Raw genomic sequence first — 23,971 nt, 5'->3', positions numbered from 1 at the left:
CAATAATGGTGATTTTATTGTGAAACCTGTGGTTCAATGAAAGATACAGTGTTGAATGTTTGTAGAGATAAATTACAATTTTTAGATCTAATTGACCTATGCTTTTGATTATTCTGTCTAGGTAAACTTAGTTCAGCTAAATTCATTAATTTATTCATCCAACAAATATTTATTGAGTATCCACTCTGAATCACCTACTCTTCTAAGGCTCTGGGGATGTAGACAGGGAAGAGGGCAAACAAGAAACGTATACTCCTGGAATGTACATTCTAGGGCAAAAAAGGTATTTATAATTTCAGGTAATAGTGCTGCACAAAAAAAAATAAAGCAGGGTAAAGGGTTAGAGGTGGCTGAGGATATCTTAATGAGGGTGATCACGGAAGGCCTTTGTAAGGAGGTGATGTCTGAAGAACTAATTGAAAAATATGAGGGGAAGAGGCATGTAAAGATTTGGTGGAAGAACATTTCAGGCAGAGAGAACAATAAAAGCAAAAGCCTTGAGGTGGGAATGATGTCGATGCATTTCAGACACATTAAGAAGTTGACTGTCCTGAGTAGAAGGAATGAGGGTGGAAATGTAGAAAGTGAGGCTAAATGTAGCTATTGGTAAAGCCCTGTAAGATGAGGTCTTCTGACACATTGAGGGAACTTTTCAAATAAATGCTGTAGATTCTCTCTGAATTACTAAGAGATTCCTAAATTAACTATAATGGTTGTGATTAGGATTCTGAATTGGAGAATCATGTTTATACATACAATACTTTTTAAATTATTGTTGATACATGGAATATTTTGCCTTGCTATTCTGTAGTGAATGTATTCTAACTTTTTTGTGGGGGTGGGGGTGGGTAAGAAAAAGGATGGTGGTAATAGTGGTTGACATATCCATAGATGAGCATAATGTACATTTCTTGTTCCTGCCTCTTCTAATTTAGTACACGGCCTCAAATCTCTCACTTTTCAGGGGCATCCCATTCTGATGCTGAGATCTAATGGAATTTAGCTCTACTAGAAAGTAATTTCTGTGAGGGCAGCGACTTGTTCATCACTGCATCCATGGTGATTTATAAATAATTATTGAACTCGTCCACACATTCTGCCCAGCTTCATTTACTTCCTTGTCCTTTATCTTTCCTCCCTTAAGCCTCAGAGTAGGACCCTGTTCTGAGAGGAGCACAGCAGGACACTCTGGGTCTCCCAAGTGAGCCGTTCTGCAGTGTCAATCACTCTCTCATCCTGAACATAATGTGATACAGACCATTTCTTGGAAAAACCCCAATTCTCCCGGTATTGCTTGGCCACATTAACCTTTAGGTAATTGGCACTAAAGTTAGGACTAGTTCAGTGGAATTCCAGCTAATGAGAGAGGTGGCCATAAATGTCCAAATGTCATTGTTGAGAATTTGTTTCAAGTATCATATGTTGTTGGGCAGAGAGGAAGGAACATCCCTCCTTATCCCGCTCCAAAGCTGAAATACTTATAAGCATTTAACATCAAAGAAGAATTGGGCCGGGAAGTTGTGTTACACAGAAGTCTAACATTTGATTTTTGCCCACAAGAGGTTTAAAATCTACTAAGGAATAACGACAATAAGAAGCCATTAAACAAATACTAAATGAATAAAATACATTTTATTACCAAGTGCCTTGAACTCTAAAAGCACCTAAAATATTAGAAAATAGCAAGTACTGAAGTTATTTGTGGAATTTAATTGTGTTATTTATCTTGAGGCTATTATTACTTATTTTTAAAGCATATATGTCATTCTCATAATAGACTGTATCTATAAAAGAAAAGGTGTAAGAAAGAAAAACTACTAAATCTCTGAACCCAGAGTGACTTCTCTTAGCATTTTGGTTTATATTCTTCCAGTTGTCTTTATTTTCCTCTTCTTACATAGATAAGATCACATGGAATACATAATTTTATTTCCTTTTTTCCTCTTAAGATCATAGCATGCTTTGAATGTTCTTTTTTTTCCCTCCCCTGTGGGGGTGTCTTCTGGTGAAAACTGAAAAAAACCTATTAGGAAAATTCTAAAAGAACTCTAACACTTGTTATGTATGTTTTAAAAACCTTTGTTTTAGAGGATGGATAATACTCAAATAAATGAAGGTTTATTAATAAGACTTTGAAAGTTTATGTATGGCTATACTACGAAATTATTTCCCCATTTAAATGCTTTACATGTTCTCCTGTGTTTTCCTGTGGACTGTTCCCTGGCCACATAGGTGACAAAATATCAGTACAAGAAGAGAATATAGCAGAGATCATAATAGATGAGGTTGTCAGAGGCAGAAACAGAGTCTCCCTGTCCACTCTTGCAGAAAGTAAATGTGAAATTCTGGCAATTTGGTTGGGTTATTTGGTCTCCAGCAAGGCCCCTCTCAGGAAGTGAACTCACAGTGGCCTTTCAGTTGACAGCCAGAAGATGGGGTGAATGCTGTTAGCAGTTACCCTAGGGCAGAAAACTTAAGAGGTGACTGCACAATGGAACTGGGAAGCCAAAAGAAGGTAATGAGGTACCAAACCTGGCCTGATATGCACAAGGCAGGAGACAGAAGCCAAGAAAATACACGCCAACATGCCAGGCCACAGAGGTCTCTCACACAGTGGATTGCTTCTGCAAAGCTTTTCAGTTCATAATCAGTGCCCTGTAACTGACAATTATTTTTATCCAAGAACTAATTTTTAAAAATCCATCGGCTCTGCCTTCTAGGCACTTAGGATGGCCTTCTAGCATTGTGCTTAGAATTTCATGATGTGTGTGTCATTACCTAAAATAGAGTGATAACTGCTGCTTATTGAACATTTGGTATGTGCCACACACCAAAGCACTCACTGAACGTCCATTCACTCACTTAAGCCTCCCACGAAACCTATACAGTATGCTTGTGCTATTACCATCCCCATATTATAGCTGAGGAAACAGAGGCAGAGAGAAGTTGCCCAGGGTCAGCCAGCCAGCACGGGTGGGGGCTGGAATTCACACCCCCGCCTAACACCAGAGCCCATGATCTTGACTCCTCTAACCCCTGTCTCTCCCCCTCCCTAAGTAACCCCAACAGGAAGTCAAATTGTTTCTTATCTTCACATTCTCCACAACTCACACTTATCTGAAAAAAGAAGGTGACCAACACATAATGCTAGCTTGAATTGAATCAAGCCATGATGAATATTTCTTTTAAATTTCTTTGTGAAAGTAATATACATACATAATTAAAATGGTGCCAAAAGAAAGATAACAATTTAAGAAAATTCCCAACACCCCTGAACTCTCATTTTTTTCCTTCCCGCTCCACTTTTTAGAGGAAACCACTTATTTATTTATTTTTACATTAAGGATTTATTTTTTTCTTTTTTTATTACACTTTAAGTTCTAGGGTACATGTGCACAACCTGCAGGTTTGTTACATATGTATACATGTGCCATGTTGGTGTGCTGCATCCAATAACTTGTCATTTACATTAGGTATATCTCCTAATGCTATCCTTCCCCCCTCCCTCCACCCCACAACAGGCCCCAGTGTGTGATGTTCCCCATTCTGTGTCCAAGTGTTCTCATTATTCAATTCCCACCTATGAGTGAGAACACGTGGTGTTTGGTTTTCTGTCCTTGCAATAGTTTGCTCAGAATGATGGTTTCCTACTTCATCCATGTCCCTACAAAGGACATGAACTCATCCCTTTTTTATGGCTGCATAGTATTCCATGGTGTATATGTGCCACATTTTCTTAATCCAGCCTATCATTAATGGACATTTGGGTTGGTTCCAAGTCTTTGTTATTGTGAATAGTGCCGCAATAAACATACGTGTGCATGTGTCTTTATAGCAGCATTACTTATAATCCTTTGGGTATATACCCAGTAATAGGATGACTGGGTCAAATGGTATTTCTAGTTCTAGATCCTTGAGGAATCGCCACACTGTCTTCCACAATGGTTGAACTAGTTTACAGTCCCACCAACAATGTAAAAGTGTTCCTATTTCTCCACATCCTCTCCAGCACCTGTTGTTCCCTGACTTTTTAATGATTGCCATTCTAACTGGAGTGAGATGGTATCTCATTGTGGTTTTGATTTGCATTTCTCTGATGGCCAGTGATGATGAGCATTTTTTCATGTGTCTGTTGGCTGCATAAATGTCTTCTTTTGAGAAGTGTCTGTTCATATCCTTCGCCCACTTTGCGATGGGGTTGTTTCATTTTTTTCTTGTAAATTTGTTTAAGTGCTTTGTAGATTCTGGACATTAGCCCTTTGTCAGATGGGTAGATTGTAAAAATTTTCTCCCATTCTGTAGGTTGCCTGTTCACTCTGATGGTAGTTTCTTTTGCTGTGCAGAAGCTCTTTAGTTTAATTAGATCCCATTTGTCAATTTTGGCTTTTGTTGCCATTGCTTTTGGTGTTTTAGTCATGAAGTGTTTGCCCATGCCGATGTCCTGAATGGTATTGCCTAGGTTTTCTTCTAGGGTTTTTATGGTTTTAGGTCTAACATTTAAGTCTTTAATCCATCTTGAATTAATTTTTGTATAAGGTGTAAGGAAGGGATCCAGTTTCAGCTTTCTACATATGGCTAGCCAGTTTTCCCAGCACCATTTATTAAATAGGGAATCCTTTCCCAATTTCTTGTTTTTGTCAGGTTTGTCAAAGACCAGATGGTCATAGATGTGTGGTATTATTTCTGAGGGCTCTGTTCTTTTCCATTGGTCTATATGCCTGTTTTGGTACCAGTACTATGCTGTTTTGGTTACTGTAGCCTTGTAGTATAGTTTGAAGTCAGGTAGCATGATGCCTCCAGCTTTGTTCTTTTGGCTTAGGATTGACTTGGCGATGTGGGCTCTTTTTTGGTTCCATATGAACTTTAAAGTAGTTTTTTCCAATTCTGTGAAGAAAGTCATTGGTAGCTTGATGAGGATGGCATTGAATCTATAAATTACCTTGGGCAGTATGGCCGTTTTCATGATATTGATTCTTCCTATCCATGAGCATGGAATGTTCTTCCATTTGTTTGTGTCCTCTTTTATTTCGTTGAGCAGTGGTTTGTAGTTCTCCTTGAATAGATCCTTGACATCCCTTGTAAGTTGGATTCCTAGGTATTTTATTCTCTTTGAAGCAATTGTGAATGAAGGTTCACTCATGATTTGGCTCTCTGTTTGTCTGTTATTGATGTATAGGACTGCTTGTGATTTTTGCACGTTAATTATGTATCCTGAGACTTTGCTGAAGTTGCTTATCAGCTTAAGGAGATTTTGGGCTGAGACAATGGGGTTTTCTAAATATACAATCATGTCATCTGCAAACAGGGACAATTTGACTTCCTCTTTTCCTAATTGAATATCCTTTATTTCTTTCTCCTGCCTGATTGCCCTGGCCAGAACTTCCAGCACTATGCTGAATAGGAGTGGTGAGAGAGGGCATCCCTGTCTTGCGCCAGTTTTCAAAGGGAATACTTCCAGTTTTTGCCCATTCAGTGTGATATTGGCTGTGGGTTTGTCATAAATAGCTCTTATTATTTTGAGATACATCCCATCAATACCTAGTTTATTGAGAGTTTTTAGCATGAAGGGCTGTTGAATTCTGTCAAAGGCCTTTTCTGCATCTATTGAGATAATCATGTGGTTTTTGTCTTTGGTTCTGTTTATATGCTGGATTATGTTTATTGATTTGTGTTTGTTGAACCAGCCTTGCATCCCAGGGATGAAGCCAACTTGATCGTGGTGGATAAGCTTTTTGATGTGCTGCTGGATTCAGTTTGCCAGTACTTTATTGAGGATTTCTGCATTGATGTTCATCAGGGATATTGGTCTACAATTCTCTTTTTTTGTTGTGTCTCTGCCACGCTTTGGTATCAGGATGATGCTGGCCTCATAAAATGAGTTAGGGAGGATTCCCTCTTTTTCTATTGATTGGAATAGTTTCAGAACGAATGGTACCAGCTCCTCTTTGTACCTCTGGTAGAATTTGGCTGTGAATCTATCTGGTCCTGAACTTTTTTTGGTTGGCAAGCTATTAATTATTGCCTCAATTTCAGACCCTGTTATTGGTCTATTCAGGGACTCAAATTCTTCCTTGTTTAGTCTTGGGAGGGTGTATGTGTCCAGATATTTATCCATTTCTTCTAGCTTTTCTAGTTTATTTGTGTAGAGGTGTTAATAGTATTCTCTGATGGTAGTTTGTATTTCTGTGGGATCGGTGGTGATATCCCCTTTATCATTTTTTATTGTGTCGATTTGATTCTTCTCTCTTTTCTTCTTTATTAGTCCTGCTAGTGGTCTATCAGTTTTGTTGATCTTTTCAAAAAACCAGATCCTGGATTCATTGATTTTTTGAAGGGTTTTTTTGTGTCTCTATCTCCTTCAGTTCTGCTCTGATCTTAGTTATTTCTTGCCTTTTGCTAGCTTTTCAGTGTGTCTGCTCTTGCTTCTCTAGTTCTTTTAATTGTGATGTTAGGGTGTCAGTTTTAGATCTTTCCTGCTTTCTCTTGTGGGCATTTAGTGCTATAAATTTCTCTCTACACACTGCTTTAAGTGTGTCCCAGAGATTCTGGTATGTTGTGTCTTTGTTCTCATTGGTTTCAAAGCACATCTTTATTTCTGCCTTCATTTTGTTATGTATCCAGTAGTCATTCAGGAGCAGGTTGTTCAGTTTCCATGTAGTTGAGCAGTTTTGAGTGAGTTTCTTAATCCTGAGTTCTAGTTTGATTGCACTGTGGTCTGAGAGACAGTCTGTTATAATTTCTGTTCTTTTATATTTTCTGAGGAGTGCTTTCCGTCCAACTATGTGGTCAATTTTGGAATAAGTGTGATGTGGTGCTGAGAAGAATGTATATTCTGTTGATTTGGGGTGGAGAGTTCTGTAGATGTCTATTAGGTCTGCTTGGTGCAGAGCTGAATTCAACTCCTAGATATCCTTGTTAACTTTCTGTCTCGTTGATCTGTTAATGTTGACAGTGGGGTGTTAAAGTCTCCCATTATTATTGTGTGGGGGTCTAAGTCTCTTTGTAGGTCTCTAAGGACTTGCTTCATGAATCTGGGTGCTCCTGTATTGGGTGCGTATATATTTAGGACAGTTAACTCTTCTTGTTGAATTGATCCCTTTACCATTATGTAATGGCCTTCTTTGTCTCTTTTGATCTTCGTTGGTTTAAAGTCTGTTTTATCAGAGACTAGGATTGCAACCCCTGCTTTTTTTGTTTGCTTGTTTGTTTTCCATTTGCTTGGTAGATCCTCCTCCATCCCTTTATTTTGAGCCTATGTGTGTCTCTGCACGTGAGATGAGTCTCCTGAATACAGCACACTGATGGGTCTTGACTCTTTATCCAATTTGCCAGTCTGTGTCTTTTAATTGGAGCATTTAGCCCATTTACATTTAAGGTTAATACTGTTATGTGTGAATCTGATCCTGTCATTATGATGTTAGCTGGTTATTTTGCTCATTAGTTGATGCAGTTTCTTCCTAGAATTGATAGTCTTTACAATTTGGCATGCTTTTTAGTGGCTGGTACCGGTTGTTCCTTTCCATGTTTAGTGCTTCCTTCAGGAGCTCTTTTAGGGCAGGCCTGGTGGTGACAAAATCTCTCAGCGTTTGCTTTCTGTAAAGGATTTTATTTCTCCTTCACTTATGAAGCTTAGTTTGGCTGGATATGAAATTCTGGATTGAAAATTCTTTTCTTTAAGAATGTTGAATATTGGCCCCCACTCTCTTCTAGCTTGTAGAGTGCCTGCCGAGAGATCCGCTGTTAGTCTGATGGGCTTCCCTTTGTGGGTAACCTGACCTTTCTCTCTGGCTGCCCTTAACATTTTTTCCTTCATTTCAACTTTGTGAATCTGACAATTATGTGTCTTGGAGTTGCTCTTCTTGGGGAGTATCTTTGTGGAGTTCTGTGTATTTCCTGAATGTGAATGTTGGCCTGTCTTGCTGGGTTGGGGAAGTTCTTCTTACTAATATCCTGCAGAGTGTTTTCCAACTTGGTTCCATTCTCCCCGTCACTTTCAGGTACACCAATCAGATGTAGATTTGGTCTTTTCACATAGTCCCATATTTCTTGGAGGATTTGTTCATTTCTTTTTATTAATTTTTCTCTAAACTTCTCTTCTCACTTCATTTCAATCATTTGATCTTCAATCACTGATACCCTTTCTTCCACTTGATTGAATCAGCTACTGAAGCTTGTGCATGCATCACGTAGTTCTCGTGCCATGGTTTTTAGCTCCATCAGGTCATTTAAGGACTTCTCTACACTGGTTATTCTAGTTAGCCATTTGTCTTATCTTTTTTCAAGGCTTTTAGCTTCTTTGCGATGGGTTTCAACATCCTCCTTTAGCTTGGAGGAGTTTGATATTACTGATTGTCTGAAGCCTTCTTCTCTCAACTCATCAAAGTCATTCTCCATCCAACTTTGTTCCATTGCTGTCGAGCAGCTGCATTCCTTTGGAGGAGAAGAGGCACTCTGATTTTTAGAATTTTCAGCTTTTCTGCTCTAGTTTCTCCCCATCTTTGTGGTTTTATCTACCTTTGGTCTTTGATGATGGTGATATATAGGTGGGGTTTTGGTGTGGGTGTCCTTTCTGTTTGTTAGTTTTCCTTCTAAAAGTCAGGACCCTCAGCTGCAGGTCTGTTGGAGTTTGCTGGAGGTCCACTACAGACCCTTTTTGCCTGGGTATCACCAGCGGAGGCTGCAGAACGGCAAATATTGCTGCCTTACCCTTCCTCTGGAAGCTTTGTCTCAGAGGGGCACCTGGCCGTATGAGGTGTCAGTCAGCCCCTACTGGGTGGTGCCTCCCCGTTAGGCTACTCGGGGCTCAGGGACCCACTTGAGGAGGCAGTCTGTCCATTCTCAGATCTCAAACTCCGTGCTGGGAGAACCACTACTCTCTTCAAAGCTCTCAGACAGGGACGTTTAAGTCTGCAGAAGTTTCTGCTGCCTTTTGTTCATCTATGCCCTGCCCTGAGAGGTGCAGTCTACAAAGGCAGGCAGGCCTCCTTGAGCTGCAGTGGGCTCCACCCAGTTCAAGCTTCCTGGTTGCTTTGTTTACCTACTCAAGCCTCAGCAGTGGTGGACGCCCCTCCCCTAGCCTCACTGCCACCTTGCAGTTCGATCTCAGACTGCTGTGCTACCAGTGAGCAAGGCTCTGTGGGTGCGGGACCCTCCGAGCCATGCACGGGATATAATCTCCTGGTGTGCCATTTGCTAAGACCATTGGAAAAGCGCAGTATTAGGGTGGCAGTGTCCTAATTTTCCAGGTACCGTCTGTCACAGCTTCCCTTGGCTAGGAAAGGGAGTTCCCAGACCCCTTGTGCTTCCCGGGTGCAGTGATGCCCCGCCCTGCTTTGGCTCATGTTCCATGGGCTGCACCCACTGTCTGACAAGCCCCAGTGAGATGAACCTGCTGCCTCAGTTGGAAACGCAAAAATTGCCTGTCTTCTGTGTCACTCATGCTGGGAGCTGTAGACTGGAGCTGTTCCTATTCAGCCATCTTGGAACCTCCCCCCTATTTCACTTTTTTATTTTTACTTTTTCTTTAAGACAGAGTCTTCCTCCATTGCCCAAGCTGGAGTGCAGTGGCATGATCTCAGCTCACTGCAACCTCTGCTTCTCAGGTTCAAGCAATTCTTCTGCCTCAGCCTCTCTAGTAGCTGGGATTACAGGTGTGCACCACCATGCTCAGCTAATTTTTGTATTTTTAGTAAAGATGGGGTTTTGCCCTGTTGGGCAGGCTTGTTTTGAACTCCTGACCTGAGGTGATCCGCCCATCTCAGTCTTTCAAAGTGTTGGGATTACAGGCGTAGGCCACTGCACCCGGCCTAGAGGCAACTACTTAAATCGCTCATCCGTTTATTCTGATCTCTAGGTTGCCAAATATATTGTATTGCCATTTCTTAATACACCAATTTTATACTGCATATTGATATTCTTTATGGGACAAGAGGAATTAGCTCTCTTATACCATCTTCCTGCTTACTTCATTTAAAAATGTATATTGCTAATAATTCTTTAGAAATATTTATAATTCTTGATAAGGTTTTTGTTAAATAAATAGTGTTTTTAAGTACTGTATATTTTTTAATGCAAAGCCAACTAGTGTACTTTGTTTTATTTCTCACACAAATGCTTATTTTTCTGCAAGTCGATAGTTGCTTCTCTTTTTAAACTTGCTTATACACCTACTCTTAATTTTCTTTCATATACCTCATTATTAGTATTACTTGCCTATAGTCAGATAGACCAGATAATATACCAATTGCATTGTTTGTATCCAATCTGAGCTTGTTTCTTTCTAGAGCCATCGTACAGCTGTCATGTGAGACTTTACCTTTTCTCATCATCTCATTATTGCTTTGCATTTCTGATTTATGTTGGTCACTTAGTTTCATGAATCCTTTCTGTTTCAGAGTTAACTGCCTAATCTGGTCAAAGCCAAACCTCAAGATCAGATTAGTAAAGAGTACAGTGGAGAGAAACATTCTGAGACCTTACATATCTAAAGACGTCTCTATTCCATGCTGAAACTTAAAAGTTTTGGCAGGTATGGAATTCTAGGTCGATAGTCATTTTCTCTCAGAATTATAAAAATATTGCCTTTTTGTTTTTCTCTCTTCTAATGTAGCTATTAAAAAGTCTGATGTCTTTCTGATTCCAATTGCTTTGATTATAATGTTCCCCCTCCTTTTTTGGATCTATTATTTTGAAATATTGTAGTAGTGCTGCTTGATGTGAATCTTTTTAAAAAATTTTTCAGTAACTGTACCTAGACATCTCGCCCTTCTAGTCTGAAATTTTATATTCTTCAGTTCTCAGGAAATTCCCTTTTTTTTTAAAAAAAAAATTTCTTCCCATTCGTTTTCTCTTATTTCTCCCTGTAATTCTTAATAGCCAAATGTTAAACGTTCTGGGCTGATCTAAATCTCTCTTCCCTGCTCCCTCCTACTTTTATAATCCCTGTGTCTAAAAATGAAACAGCAATTGTTCTCACTTATAGGTGGGAATTGAACAATGAGAACACATGGACACAGGAAGGGGAACATTACACACTGGGGACTGTTGTGGGGTGGGGGGATGGGGGAGGGATAGCATTAGGAGATATACCTAATGTTAAATGACGAGTTAATGGGTGCAGCACACCAACATGGCACATGTATACATATGTAACAAACCTGCACGTTGTGCACATGTACCCTAAAACTTAAAGTATAATAATAATAAAATTAAAAAAAAAGTCTTTTTATCCTACATTTTGTGAGTGTTTCTTGATATTGTCATCCAGCCTACCTATTAAATATTTTCATTTCTATAACAGGATGTTCATTGGGAGTTTTCTGATTGTATCAATGTTTCAGGAGAGATTCCAGGGATTGACAACAAAAGGTGCCAACAGATCCACTAGGGAGATGCTAAAGAATGATGAAACCACCAAGGTAACTACTTTGCTGAAAAACAGTTGGACTTTTAAGGTGTAAATCATGAAAGGAAGTTATTTAATTTACTTTTTAATACCATAGCCTGTCAACCATATTATTTTGAATTTTTTCTCTACCCTTGAAAGGAACTTGGGCCATTTCCAGGTATTAAAAATAGTCTAAATTAGACAATTGTCTTAATAAACAACTGGGGACATCTTGTCTTTCCAGAGGTCCTTTTCAGGATGACTCAATTTCTGTTCCTTTCCACATGCAACCTTCAGGAAATATAAACCTTTGTCCAACTATCAGTGAGATGCAGCAAGCCCTCACTGCACCCCTTTCTCTTTGTTCTACTGTTAGAGGCAACTCCAGACAGCCTCCCTCCCACTTTTGACTTTAGCAGGTCCAGTTGGATACCAATCACACTGCCCCTCAGAATTTTAGGGAGATATACAGCAATATCTTTGAGTATTTCTCTAAAAGTCAACTCACTTCACTTCTGGGGTAGAGGGGACAATCCCCTTTCTTTCCAAGGGGGAGATAAGCAGCAAAGAACACAATGGTAACTCTCTTTAAGAAATTCTCATGACCAGCCTTCCTCAATAAATCTCCTTAACTTCTTTCATATATGCTTCAGGTAGGTGATGACAGGGGATGTAAAGTCAGCTTCCCTTTCTCTTGCATGGTCTCAACAGGTGATTGGAATCTGTTGGTCTTGGACTTAGCTAAAACTGAGTCCATAAGAAAACTTGCATTTAACAACTTGTTTCACTTCGGTAATTTTATCTTTATTTCCAAAAGCTCTTTCTTCCCCCCGCCCCCCCACTTTGTTTTCAGCTTCCCCCAACAACCCCCAAACTGAAGGTCCCCTACTGGTCCTGCTTCCACAAGTGGCCATGACCAGGAAAAAAGGGAGAAGAACCAGTGGCATGGGGAGGACTCATCTTCACAACATTCCATTTATACACACAACTCAACAGCCAAGCACGAGTAAGCACTGCAGTTAGAAGTTGGCAGCAGAGGAAGGATAAGGAATAGATGAGGAGTTGGTGTGTTATTAAAAAGATACCCCCCTGAAACTGAAGTGCCGGGGGGGTATTTTGTCTACTTCTGTCAGAGTGTTTGAGCCAGATCGACTCCATCATAAAACAGGGGCTGGGTAAAATAAGGCTGAGAACTACTGGGCTGCATTCCCAGGAGGTTAGCCATTCTAAGTCACAGGATGAGATAGGAGCTCAGCACAAGGTACAGGACACAAAGACCTTGCTGATAGAACAGGTTGTGGTAAAGAAGCCAGCCAAAACCCACCAAAACCAAGATGGCCATGAAAATGACCTCTGGCTGTCGTCACTGCTCATTACACGCAAATTATAATGTATTAGCATGCTGAGAGACACTCCCACCAGCACCCTGATAATTTACAAATGCCATGGCAACGTCAGGAAGTTACACTATATGGTTTAAAAGGGGAAGGGATCCTCAGTTCTGGGAATTGCCTGCCTCTTTCCCAGAAAACTCATGAATAAGCCACCCCTTGTTTAGCATATAATCAAGAAATAACTAAGTATCCTTAGTCGAGCAGCCCATGGCACTGCTCTGCCTATGGAGTAGCCATTCTTTTGTTTCTTTACTTCCTAATAAACTTGCTTTCACTTTATTCTGTGGACTTGCCCTAAATTCTTTCTTGCATGAGATCTAAGAACCCTCTCTTGAGGTCTGGATCAGGACTCCTTTCTGTTCACACTTCAACCCAAGAGGAATCAGAAGATCAAAGGTAATTTGGGAAGGCCAGAACTGTCAGGGATGGAGGGGAGAGGAAAAGGCAGGGCTTGGTGGGGAGCTGTTTGGCAGCTGGGGTGAAAGGATTGCTCTCCCACTGCTGAGATTCTCCAGCCCCTTTCTGTCTGTTAGGAATAGGGCAGCCTGCAATCCCTGTGGGCAGGTCTGGGGCTTTCAGATGTTCCAGGAAGGGGGCTCACAAAGGCTTTCCCTCCAGGGAGATGATGGCACTGCCTCCCAGCTTCTCTGCAAAGGTGCGGTCGTTCTTGACTTCCGCGTAGCAGTTTGCTTGTAATTCATGCTTGATCCCCGTCAGCTTCTTCTTGATAGTGTCCTTGGAGTTGGCATAGATCATTTTGCTCTTCAGGGGTGCAGACTCAGGCCCAGAAGCTGAACACCAGGTCCTCCTCCTTGCTTTCCTTTGTCTCACAGTTTGCGTCACAGAGGGCGTTATGGCAGTCTTTGTCTGGCAGCATCTTGACAGAGGTGGTGGAGAGGCCATTGACAGTCTGGCTGACATCACCCACCAACATCTGCTTGCCCTCCTTGAGGATGAGTTCTTGCCCTCACTCAGGCAGAAGAGTACCACCTTCTTGAGCTTCTTCAACTCCTCTGGTGTCAACAACTTGTGTACCTTCATGTCATTGGATACCTTGATGATGCCATCAGAGACAGCCACACAGGAATCTACATTTCCAGAAGTCAAAAAGAGATGGCAAAGAGAGCCAGAGAGGAGGAGATCTGACTGAACCTGCTCTTTAATAGTACACAGTATCTTCTAATTTATCCGAGACTAGAAATCAATGATTTTCATGATTTTCTTCTATTTCCTTTATTATCTCTGCTTCCTTGAGTGTCACCTTTGTTTGTTTACTTTTGCTTTCTAGTTTAGCAGAGCTTTCTTCATGTGCTTGGTGATCCTTGATTGCCTATTGTCATTTAATATTGAGGTACTAGAATGTGAATGGTGTTTAAGAAGGGAGATAAACTTGTAGTTAAGCTGACCACACTTAACTGGAAGTTTTCTTGGGTTTTGAAGTCATAAATTTAGTTTAATTTCTAAATCTTATCCCTATGTTCATCCATTTTAGGGCTGTGGTTTATGTTTTTTCTCCAGCTCTTCATCTTCGTGTGGGCATAGAGGTCCACTATAAAAATGTGTGGCCCTTCATTACCTAGGACAGTGTGGGTTTTCTGAAGAGTTCCTAAACTAGAGCTAAGCTATGGAAAATGTTTCATACCAAAATGGATGAAATATACAAGCCAAAGTTATGGCATCTACTTTCCCATTCCATGCATACTTTCATAGTTTTCATTTTGGAAGATTTTGAATATGTTACAAGAAAATCCTTGGGAATTTAAATTGAGTAGATTACTATTATAGTGTACAGTCACTCAGATTACTATGTTTTGTTGCGTATGAATGTTAGGGCACAAATGGAAAAATTCGTCTGTTGCTAAAAGTGGCACATTTTCAGAGAACTCTATTGTGGTAGGCTGTTCTTTAATAATGACCACAGCAATCGCTCTTATCCCACATGTCCTTTTGTAATGTGGCTGTGCCATTCCTCCCACCTTGGGTCTATTTCCCCTCATTCTGAGCTGGCCCTGTGGTTTGCTTTGACGAACAGAATGTGGTGACAGTGATGCTGTGTGTTGGCTGGGCCCAGAGCTTCAGCGATCACATGGCTTCTGTTTTTGCCTTGAGCCTCCATGTTTTTGCCTTGAGCCCCGGGTATTCTGTTGGAGAGAGGCCAGTGGAGGAGCACTGAGGCATACCTGCCAACAGGTAGGACCAGGGCCCCAAAAATGTAGGTGAGGCCCTTTTGGATCCTCTGACCCCAGTAATGTGCAGACAACCCCACATGAAGCCTAGACAAACTGGACCAGCTGAGTGCTGCCTAAATTTTTGACCCACAGAATCATAGGCAATAGAATGGTTCTTGTTTTAAGCAAATAAGTTTGGGGTTGCTTTGTTATACAGCAATAGATCACTGACCAACTCTCTTTAGAACTATTTAGAGCAGGGATTTCCAACTCACGTTGCATTTTGGGTATCTGCGCTTATGTGCTCTTGCCAGAAGATCGGGGCCACAGCTTCTGATTCTTAAAGTAGTCTTTATCTTCAAAAAGACTAAGAACCACTGAATTATGGGCCATTACAAGTTAAACACAGTATCAACAGATTTTACTGTTTATGCAATACATGCTTATGCCATTATAAAAATATGATTATAAAATTAATTAAAAGATTGTCCCAAAGTCATAGTAAAAAATTTTGTTTGTATCCTTCCAGAGCACATAAGTATTAGGGATCTATTTGGAGAAATTAAAATGGTATATATGATTTATATATGTGTGCCAATGTGTGTACTGATATATAAATGAATGTACTTGGCCAGTAAGAAAATCAGAACTTACTTTTGTTTTGTGGTCAAGTCAATATTTTACTTTCTAGCTCTTGCATTTCATGTCACTCCTAAAAAGGTCCTCTCTCCCTAAGTACAAAATAGACCCATATTTCTTTCAGAACTTTGCAATCTCAACTTTCTTTTTCTTCGTCACAATCACTTATCCCTCTATGGCTTATCTGAGGTTTATTTTGGTGGAAGGAATGAGGTAGGAAGCTTGCTTCCCCACCGCCTCCCAACATTTATTAAATAGTATATGTTTTCATCACTCATTTCAATGCCCACCTCATATACTGAATTTCCATATGTATTTGGGAATACCTCCAGACCCAGTGCTGCGCTATTCATCTTGCTACTCCAGTAACTCACTGTTTTGATTGCTGTTGCTTATAATGCATTTTATTTCATGGAAAGGTGGTCTTTCCTTCTGTCTTTTTTCTTTCTACAAACATTTTTCCTTCAACTATTATCTTTTAATTTTTTCAGATGAACTTAAGAATCATCACATCAATTAGCATCCATCCTTCTACTGCCTGCCTTCACAAATTCCCCAAATAATCTTTTTGTCTTTTCTTTTTAAATTTTGGAGAACATCACATTGAATTTATAGCTTCTTCTGGGGAGAAGTTACAACTTCACAACACTGAGCTTTCTACCAAAGAGCAAGGTCTCTTTGCATTGATTCAAGACTCAAATGGCTGACAGCACAATGGTTTTTAAATTTATTTTTTGAGATGGAGTCTCACTCTGTCACCCAGGCTGGGATACAGTGGCACGATCTGGGCTCACTGCAACCTTTGCCTCCCAGATTCAAGTGATTCTCCTGCCTCAGCCTCCCGAGTAGCTGGGATTACAGGCACCTGCCACCATGCCCGGCTAATTTTTTATTTTTAGTAGAGAAGGGGTTTCGCCATGTTATCCGGGCTGGTCTCGAACACCTAACCTCAGGTGATTGGCCTGCCTCGGCCTCCCAAAGTGCTGGGATTACAGGTGTGAGCCACCGTGCCCGACCTGATAGCATAATTTAAAAATGTTATTTTTATCTCTGTTAAATTTTCCTCTAGATATTTTAACTTTTTTGGTCAACAAAAAAGACAGTGTATTATACCAATATTCAGTTACCTCTGGCTTGGCGGAAGTAGTACCTTACTACTCCATCCAGGTAAATGATCATGGTTTTTCCCTGTACATTTCAAAGTCATTTTGGTCAAGTTCCCAAAGTCTGAATGTATCACACATAACTTGTAATGGGTCATTGTCCTGTTTAACTCAGGAATAATTGTACTGGAAAACCCTGATGTTTTCTAAGCTTATCCTAAACTTATTGTATCTTGTACTGAAAAAGATCTGCTTGTTAAACACAGAGTTCCACACTGGGGTTATACCACTTGGAAAAACACTGCTCCCAAAGGGAAACCCAAAGTTCCTTTGATGGACTTATAGGCCTATAATTCGAAGAAGGATATAAAGAATGAGCATGCTTAAATATCAATGTTGGGTGGATACCTCAAAATTTCCCAGGTTCTGTCCTCTGTTCCATAAATCAAAGTATTTGAAAGGGATTAAGTGATGAACATTGAGGCTTTGCCTGGGGTTTGACTATACGCTGCAAGACTGAAGGAAGCAGGAGTCGATGAGTTCACTGGGAAAGAACCCAAATCATATCTCTGGTCAAAAACAAACAAACAAAAGTAAACCCCAGGTTTCACAAAAAGCTCCTTTAGCACTTTTTTGAGAGGTATGTTAACATCAATAATTCTACCTATAAATTCACATATATAGAAGTTTGGATTCTAAATATCACTTTGGTACTAGAAGTGAGATGTAGCATTTAGAAGCAATAATAAAGTAAATATTTGACATGAGGAACAAAGTAAAATGCAAGAAAATGGCAAAAGGGAAAAATGTTGGAAATCCTGGGTCAGGGACTGGTGAATTAGTAATGGAGTCAGGGCAGACAGGCCTCTCATTGGCCAAACTTTCGGATGTATGTCCTGGCCCTGGAAAGCTCCTTTTCTGCAGTCAAATAGCATGGATTAGCTCTAAAGATGATCAGCCAGAGTTTCAAACTGAAGCTGGTGTGAAAGTACTACTAAAGAGAAAATAATATCTTATGGGGTGGTGATAAGACATTATGAGCCATTTAAATTTACTATAATATTTTGAGGAAGATAATGAAGGTGTAAGAAAAAAAAGAAAATGCCCTAATATTCTTTCTGAAAACATCCTGGCAATGTTCAATGACTGCATAGAATTTGCTGTGGAGAGGAATCCTAAAGATGAGGAAGTGGGTATGGGGATGTTGTAGAGGGTGGGGTGACTTTTGGGGTCAGAGGTTCCTTAGCAGCGCTTGCCTTGGTCTAGACTGATGCATCAAGAGATCCAAAGGCAAAACATCCATTAGCAAAAAAAAAAAAAAAAAAAAAAAAGATGATCCTTATTATTTTTAGTTCATTACAGAGAAAATGTCCCCACTGTTCCAGAAAGACTGATTTACAGCAAGCTTTTGACCATCCAAATTAAGCTGTCACGTTGAGATAGTGCTAGTTACTTTTTCTCATGAATAGTTCTAGGCTAGATCACCTTTTCAAAAGAATAAAAAGAAGTGACTGAGAGTATATCCTGAATCAATAAATGTCTGTCTACAACTCACACAGTACAGAATCCACTGTGAACATCTCTCCTTTCTGGATGGCAAAACTCCTTAACTCTACAAATGCAGGGTTCGTTTCATCATCAGATCACTTTCTCATCAGGATCTGTGTCTTTTCAGGCAGTGGTGAAGTCTGCTATTCAGGAGAAAAAAAATCAAAACTGCCATGCATGCATGCAATCATGTTGAATGGAATTCTTAGGCCTGTGAGGAAAAGACCCTCATTCGTGGGTTTTTATGGTACCTGACAGCTCTTTAATTTTGGTTGGTCAGATGAGATTGTCTGGGCTAAGAGATGGAGAATAGGCATAAACTAAGAATGTGTTGAGAAGGAGAATTGATGACAGTCTTACCCATAATGCAGCTGTCAGATTCAAAATACTCAAAGCTCCCTCACCCTGTCTCAACATGGCCATTCCACAGAAGGGAAACTAGTTATCTTTCCAGGGAATGAAATGGATGCTATTAAGATACTCCCACAAGGATTTAGTTATTATGTGGGCATCGTCTATGCCATTAAACTGTATCCCGGGAGGACCTGAGGGTTTGATGGCAGGATCTGAGGATCACCAGGATAAGAGGGTGAGAAAACATGCATGTCACTTCCCTTATTCCTCATGTCCCCCAACTATTCGCAGGATAAAACTTCACCATTAATCTAAACACATCATTTGCCATATAAGAATTTTCTTTCATCTCCCCAGGTCTGAGAACACAAATAAATTGGTCCAATATATTATTGAAAATCATCTTTAATATTATAGTTAATAAGCATTAACAGCTAAATTATGTCTTCTTAAATCTAATTATTCAGTGATCAAACATAAACATGGAGTCCCGGGGAAAGACAGAGCATGAGTTACTATCTATGCTGGGCACTACAAGAGTTAAAATAAAAGGTTGGTAAATGGACACACAGAGAAAAGGGCATTAAGGGTATTGTCTGATGACAATGCCGAAAAAATCAAAACCTTTTTGAAATTCCCTTCTGTCTTGCAGGTCATGAGAGAGTTTCAGGGTGATAATTTTTAAATGTGGAGGCCACTTACAATTCTGCTAAGCGCTATTATAGTGGCTATGTGGTTGGGAGAAAATCATTCTTTCAGGAAGACCAAAGAATTCTACATTTTCTCCTAAAGATTTCCTTCTTTAATAAGGACTTGAGCAGATCCCTGTCATTGTTCTAGATAATGGATTACCTACACATACATTTCCAAGTGTAATGACACTCTTGCTTATTAAAGACCTCTCAGCTGAAGGGGCAGAATATTATGAACTGGCCGAGCCATTCATTTTCTTGAATATGTTATTCAGTATTTTATGCTAAACCAGCAATACACCATCCATTTTAGTACAATGATCCTTATGTTCAATAAAATTGAAGTGTCGCATCATAAATCATTATAGTCATTTATTTTACATTAGACACATTAGCCACTATATTCCATAATCTATTACAATAAGGTGGATTTAAATGTACCCCAAGGAACTGCAATAATAACTCGAGAACCAAATATAGCAATTTATGGATAAAATATGCTTAACCTAAAACTGCACTAGCTATCGTGATGGCTGTGAACTCTGAATGGAATTTAGTGCTGATGGTGACTGAACTCAGCTATACATAAAGAGGGAGGAAAGAGAAAAAGAAATGGCAGACCTTCCTCTGATTTTCTGTTCATTAATTTAAAAAACGTACTAGATTATTACACTATCAGTGAGACAGACAAATTTTGCTGGAGGAACTCATGCTCAATTGAAACTTTTTCTAAGTAACACATGTTCAAAATCTCTAGTTAACTATTCAATAGGATGCCTGTTGTTTCCAACAACAGCAGTGTCTGGGAAAGCTTCATCAATTCAGACTAATTCCACTAATTCCACATTTGTGAAAATTCAGACAGGCTGGGTGGTGTGAAGAAAAAGGTTTGCACATGTGATTCATAGTGTAAAAGAGGTACCCCAATAATGTTTTTATAACAGAAAAGCATTTCAAAATAGCCTTAAGTTTGTAGGAGACATTCTCTTACTAATAGTTGAGATGATAATTATAAATTCTTATCAATTAATGAAAATTATTTTCTCGAATGATCTCTTTTAGATAATATTAGCCTACTCCCATTTCCTATATGTATCTAAAAGCAAGAAAACTGTGTCCTGTAATTCAGATTCTTCACTAATTTGGTATCCTTCCACTTAGTCATGGATAGTGAGGTCTTTGTAATTTTAGGTGAATGGTTACTACCCATGTTATTGACACTCCTAGATAGCTCACTCGGCGATCTCAAGTCTTTGAGATTTGACCATGAAATGAGACTAGCTTTATTATATTGCTGGATATGAAGTCTTTGCTGTTCAAGATTAAAATACGTATTTGTTGCTGTGTCAATCTGAGATAGCATGACCCAGAACTGGCATAGTTAATTCTTCCTCAGGAAATTAGGGACCAGATTACATTTCCCATCTGTATGTCCTTATTAACCTACCTTTGCTTCCTTCCTCCCTTCCTTCCTCTCTCCCTTTCATCCAACCACCTAGTCGTCAGGCAATGATCCATTTAGTGACTATCCTACTTATTTAATGCCTTCTCTGTGCCAGACACAAGGCGGGCACCAAGAACACAAAGAATAAGACAAGGCACCTAACACTTGTAATAAGATACTTTCTATGATTACATTATTGCTTTTATCTATGCAAAAATGTTGTATTCTTTTACACGACTTATAATAATCAAATACTTAACAGTTAGTTATAAGATTTCCCTCAGTCAACATTTATAGAATTGTAAATTTATACATAAACCAAATTCTGAGGGGAAGCAGAGGACCTTGGTTGGCTAAATGACCTGGGGTGAATAATTTATTCTGTCTAACCCTCACTTCTTCATCGTACAATGAGACGGTTAACTGGATAGTTTCTTAGAGTTCCTTCTTGAATTTTAGGACTTAAATCATTTTCTCTGTCCTTTATAGTCATCGGTTCCATTTATTAAAATGTCTCCAATGCAGAAAAGGACAAAAATTTAAAGAAGTAGAAAATCTCGTCATTGTCGTATTTGTCAGTCCCTTGCAATCCAGTCTATACTGCTACATCTTTTCCTTTTACTGTCAACTGCTAATACCAAATGTGCTGTTCTCTCATCAGTTTGCGGTCTAATTTATGCCCATAAAATATTGTTACCATCTGATGACAATGAGAACACCCAATCTGTTGTCCCTACTCTTCTGAATCCTCTTTCAGCATCAGTATCGTCCTGGCTTTTCTCTTCTATAGATATATCTGAATTATACATTATTTCCCCCAGGCATGCTTTTCCAAATTAAATAAAATTTCATTTTCTGTTTCTTGCCTTAATCCTACTAGATGACTTGGCTTAAAATATTTACAGACTCCACTTTGTACCATTTTTAATAATTTGGCCCTATTGCATGTATTTATTTTATCTTGTGTTTTAGAGGGTTGTGGTTTGTGCTCACCCATAATTAAGGCTTTCCTCTAATACTATATGTCACCTTTGGCATGTTCTGTCAATTATGGAGAAAAATTATACTCCCTACCTCTAGATAGATGGAATAAAAATTACATAAATATATAATAAAGATACATAGATACAATGGTCCTCAGATCAACCTGTGGGCTCAACAAGGTGCCTCATAAAAAAAGCTTATACAGACAATAGACATCTATCTGTACAAAATCTTTAGGCCAAATTTAGAAATACAAAAATATTTCTGAGCATATTCTTTGATCAAAAAACAAATATAAACCAGAGTCCAGTCTAGTGGATATAGGTGACTGATAGAATGAATTTAATGTGGCAAGTAGTTACAAATATTTTAGACGATCTGAAAACTAAATGGTATGGTGACAGAGATTAATGTAGGTCAGGTGCGGTGGTTCATGCCTGTAATCCCAGAACTTTGGGAGGCTGAGGCGGGCAGAACACTTGAGGTCAGGAGTTTGAGACCAGCCTGGGTAACATAGTGAAACCCCCTCTCTACTAAAAATAAAAAAAAAAAATTAGCTGATTGTGGTGGTGCATGCCTGTAATTCCAGCTACTCTGGAGGCTGAGGCACGAGAATCGCTTTAACCCGGGAAGCAGAGGTTGCAGTGAGGTGAGATTGCGGCACTGCACTCCAGCCTGGGCGACAGAGCAAGACTGTCTCAAAAAAAGATTAACAGAGGCAGGAGGCACTATGCATCCTAGGCTGGAGAAGTAAATGGTCTTATCCAAAAAGCCAGGAGCTCTTCCATCTCTTGCCAGTGCTTCCTTTTGGCCAAATTAGGTAAAAAGATAAGTGGATTGAGAGGGAAGTTAGGAAGTCTCAAGCTTCTGAGCCACTCACTGTGCAGACCCCTTCCAAGACCTGGGAGGGGTGCTAGCAAACTGTGTACATGGTCGTATGTCTACAATTTGAAAAAGTATAGTATTTTAATTTAAATAGTTATGAGTGCTTTCTTTTTGTACTTTGATATCCCCTGCATTATACTTCTCAAGTAAGCCCCTATCTAGGGACTGGTTAGGGGGAGTTGAGCTGAGGACTCATTTAGTTTCTGTCTAGTGGGATATGCGTATTTCGTTCACAGTATTTTTTGCATTGTGTGAAGACTGGGGATGCCAGAGAGCCTATAGACAGAGAACTGCCCCATACTCTTAAGAATTTTTCCACATCCAGCATGAATTTTAAATGCCCACCAAGTGGATAAAGAAAATGTGGTACCTACACACCATGGAATACTACACAGACATTAAAAAGAATAAAATAATGCCCTAGGCAGCAACATGGATGCAGCTGGAAGCCATTATTTGGTTTTCTGTTCCCGTGTTAATTTGCTTAGGGCAATGGCCTCCAGCTGCATCCATGTTCTCATAAGTGGGAGCTGAACACCGAGTACTCATCCACATAAAGATGGAAGCAACAGACACTGTGGACTACAAGAGAGGGGAGGAGGCAGGCAGATAAGGACTGAAAAATTATTGGGTACTATGCTCACCACCTGGGTGATAGGATCAATTATACCCCAACCCTCAGCGTCACACAATATACCCATGTAACAAACCTGCACATGTACCCACCTGAGTCTAAAATAAAAGTTGAAAGTATTTTAAAAAATTAAAAAATGAAAGTATATATATAAAAAAATACTCCACCAGACATTTAGATAGGAGAAAAAAAAAGGTTTTTGTTGATGTCTTGGTGTTAGAATGGACTGTAGTAATCCACACACATCCATTGTGCCATTTTACCTGGCATTCACCTCAGATGTCTTAACCCCAAGAAAATGATGACAGACTCATTGGTTGCAACACAAGAAACTTAAACTATCTTAAAATCTTACAGCTCTCCTGTGAAAACAGCTTGATAGAGGTTTTCCCACAATTGACAATGATCCTAACAATTTATGTAACATTAATAATGTTATGAATGGGAATGTTTCTAAATTGTCAATAATAAAAAAGTAAATTCCAATTAGCATACTGAGGAAAGACAATTATATTTCTGCTTTTCCTATAGAAAACTGTTATCAAAAGAAACAAAAATGATGAAGCTAAAAATTCTAGGAAAAAATTATGAGATATATCTCAACAGTGAACTAATAAAATATGACCTTATTTTTCCAGCTTTTTCTTATTTATTTGTTCTTGATTTTTAAAATTCGGAGTGAATTTTTAAGTTTTGTAATTTTTTGTGAGTTTTTAAAATTAATTAATTAATTTTTTTTT

General features: G+C 39.3%; 1 protein-coding gene and 2 pseudogenes across 2 annotated transcripts in view; all 3 read right to left on the bottom strand.

Annotated features, from left to right (window-relative positions):
* RARB (retinoic acid receptor beta) overlaps positions 1-23,971 on the bottom strand; it is a 767,532-nt gene that overhangs the window by 259,213 nt on the left and 484,348 nt on the right. The window lies entirely within an intron of this gene.
* On the bottom strand, positions 1,992-2,057 carry LOC115934175 (uncharacterized; annotated as a pseudogene).
* Positions 13,378-16,766, bottom strand: LOC101134890 (cofilin-1-like; annotated as a pseudogene).

This window comes from Gorilla gorilla, chromosome 2 (assembly GCF_029281585.2).
Source record: "Gorilla gorilla gorilla isolate KB3781 chromosome 2, NHGRI_mGorGor1-v2.1_pri, whole genome shotgun sequence".
NCBI lineage: Eukaryota > Metazoa > Chordata > Mammalia > Primates > Hominidae > Gorilla > Gorilla gorilla.
This window is presented reverse-complemented; position numbering and strand designations above follow the sequence as displayed.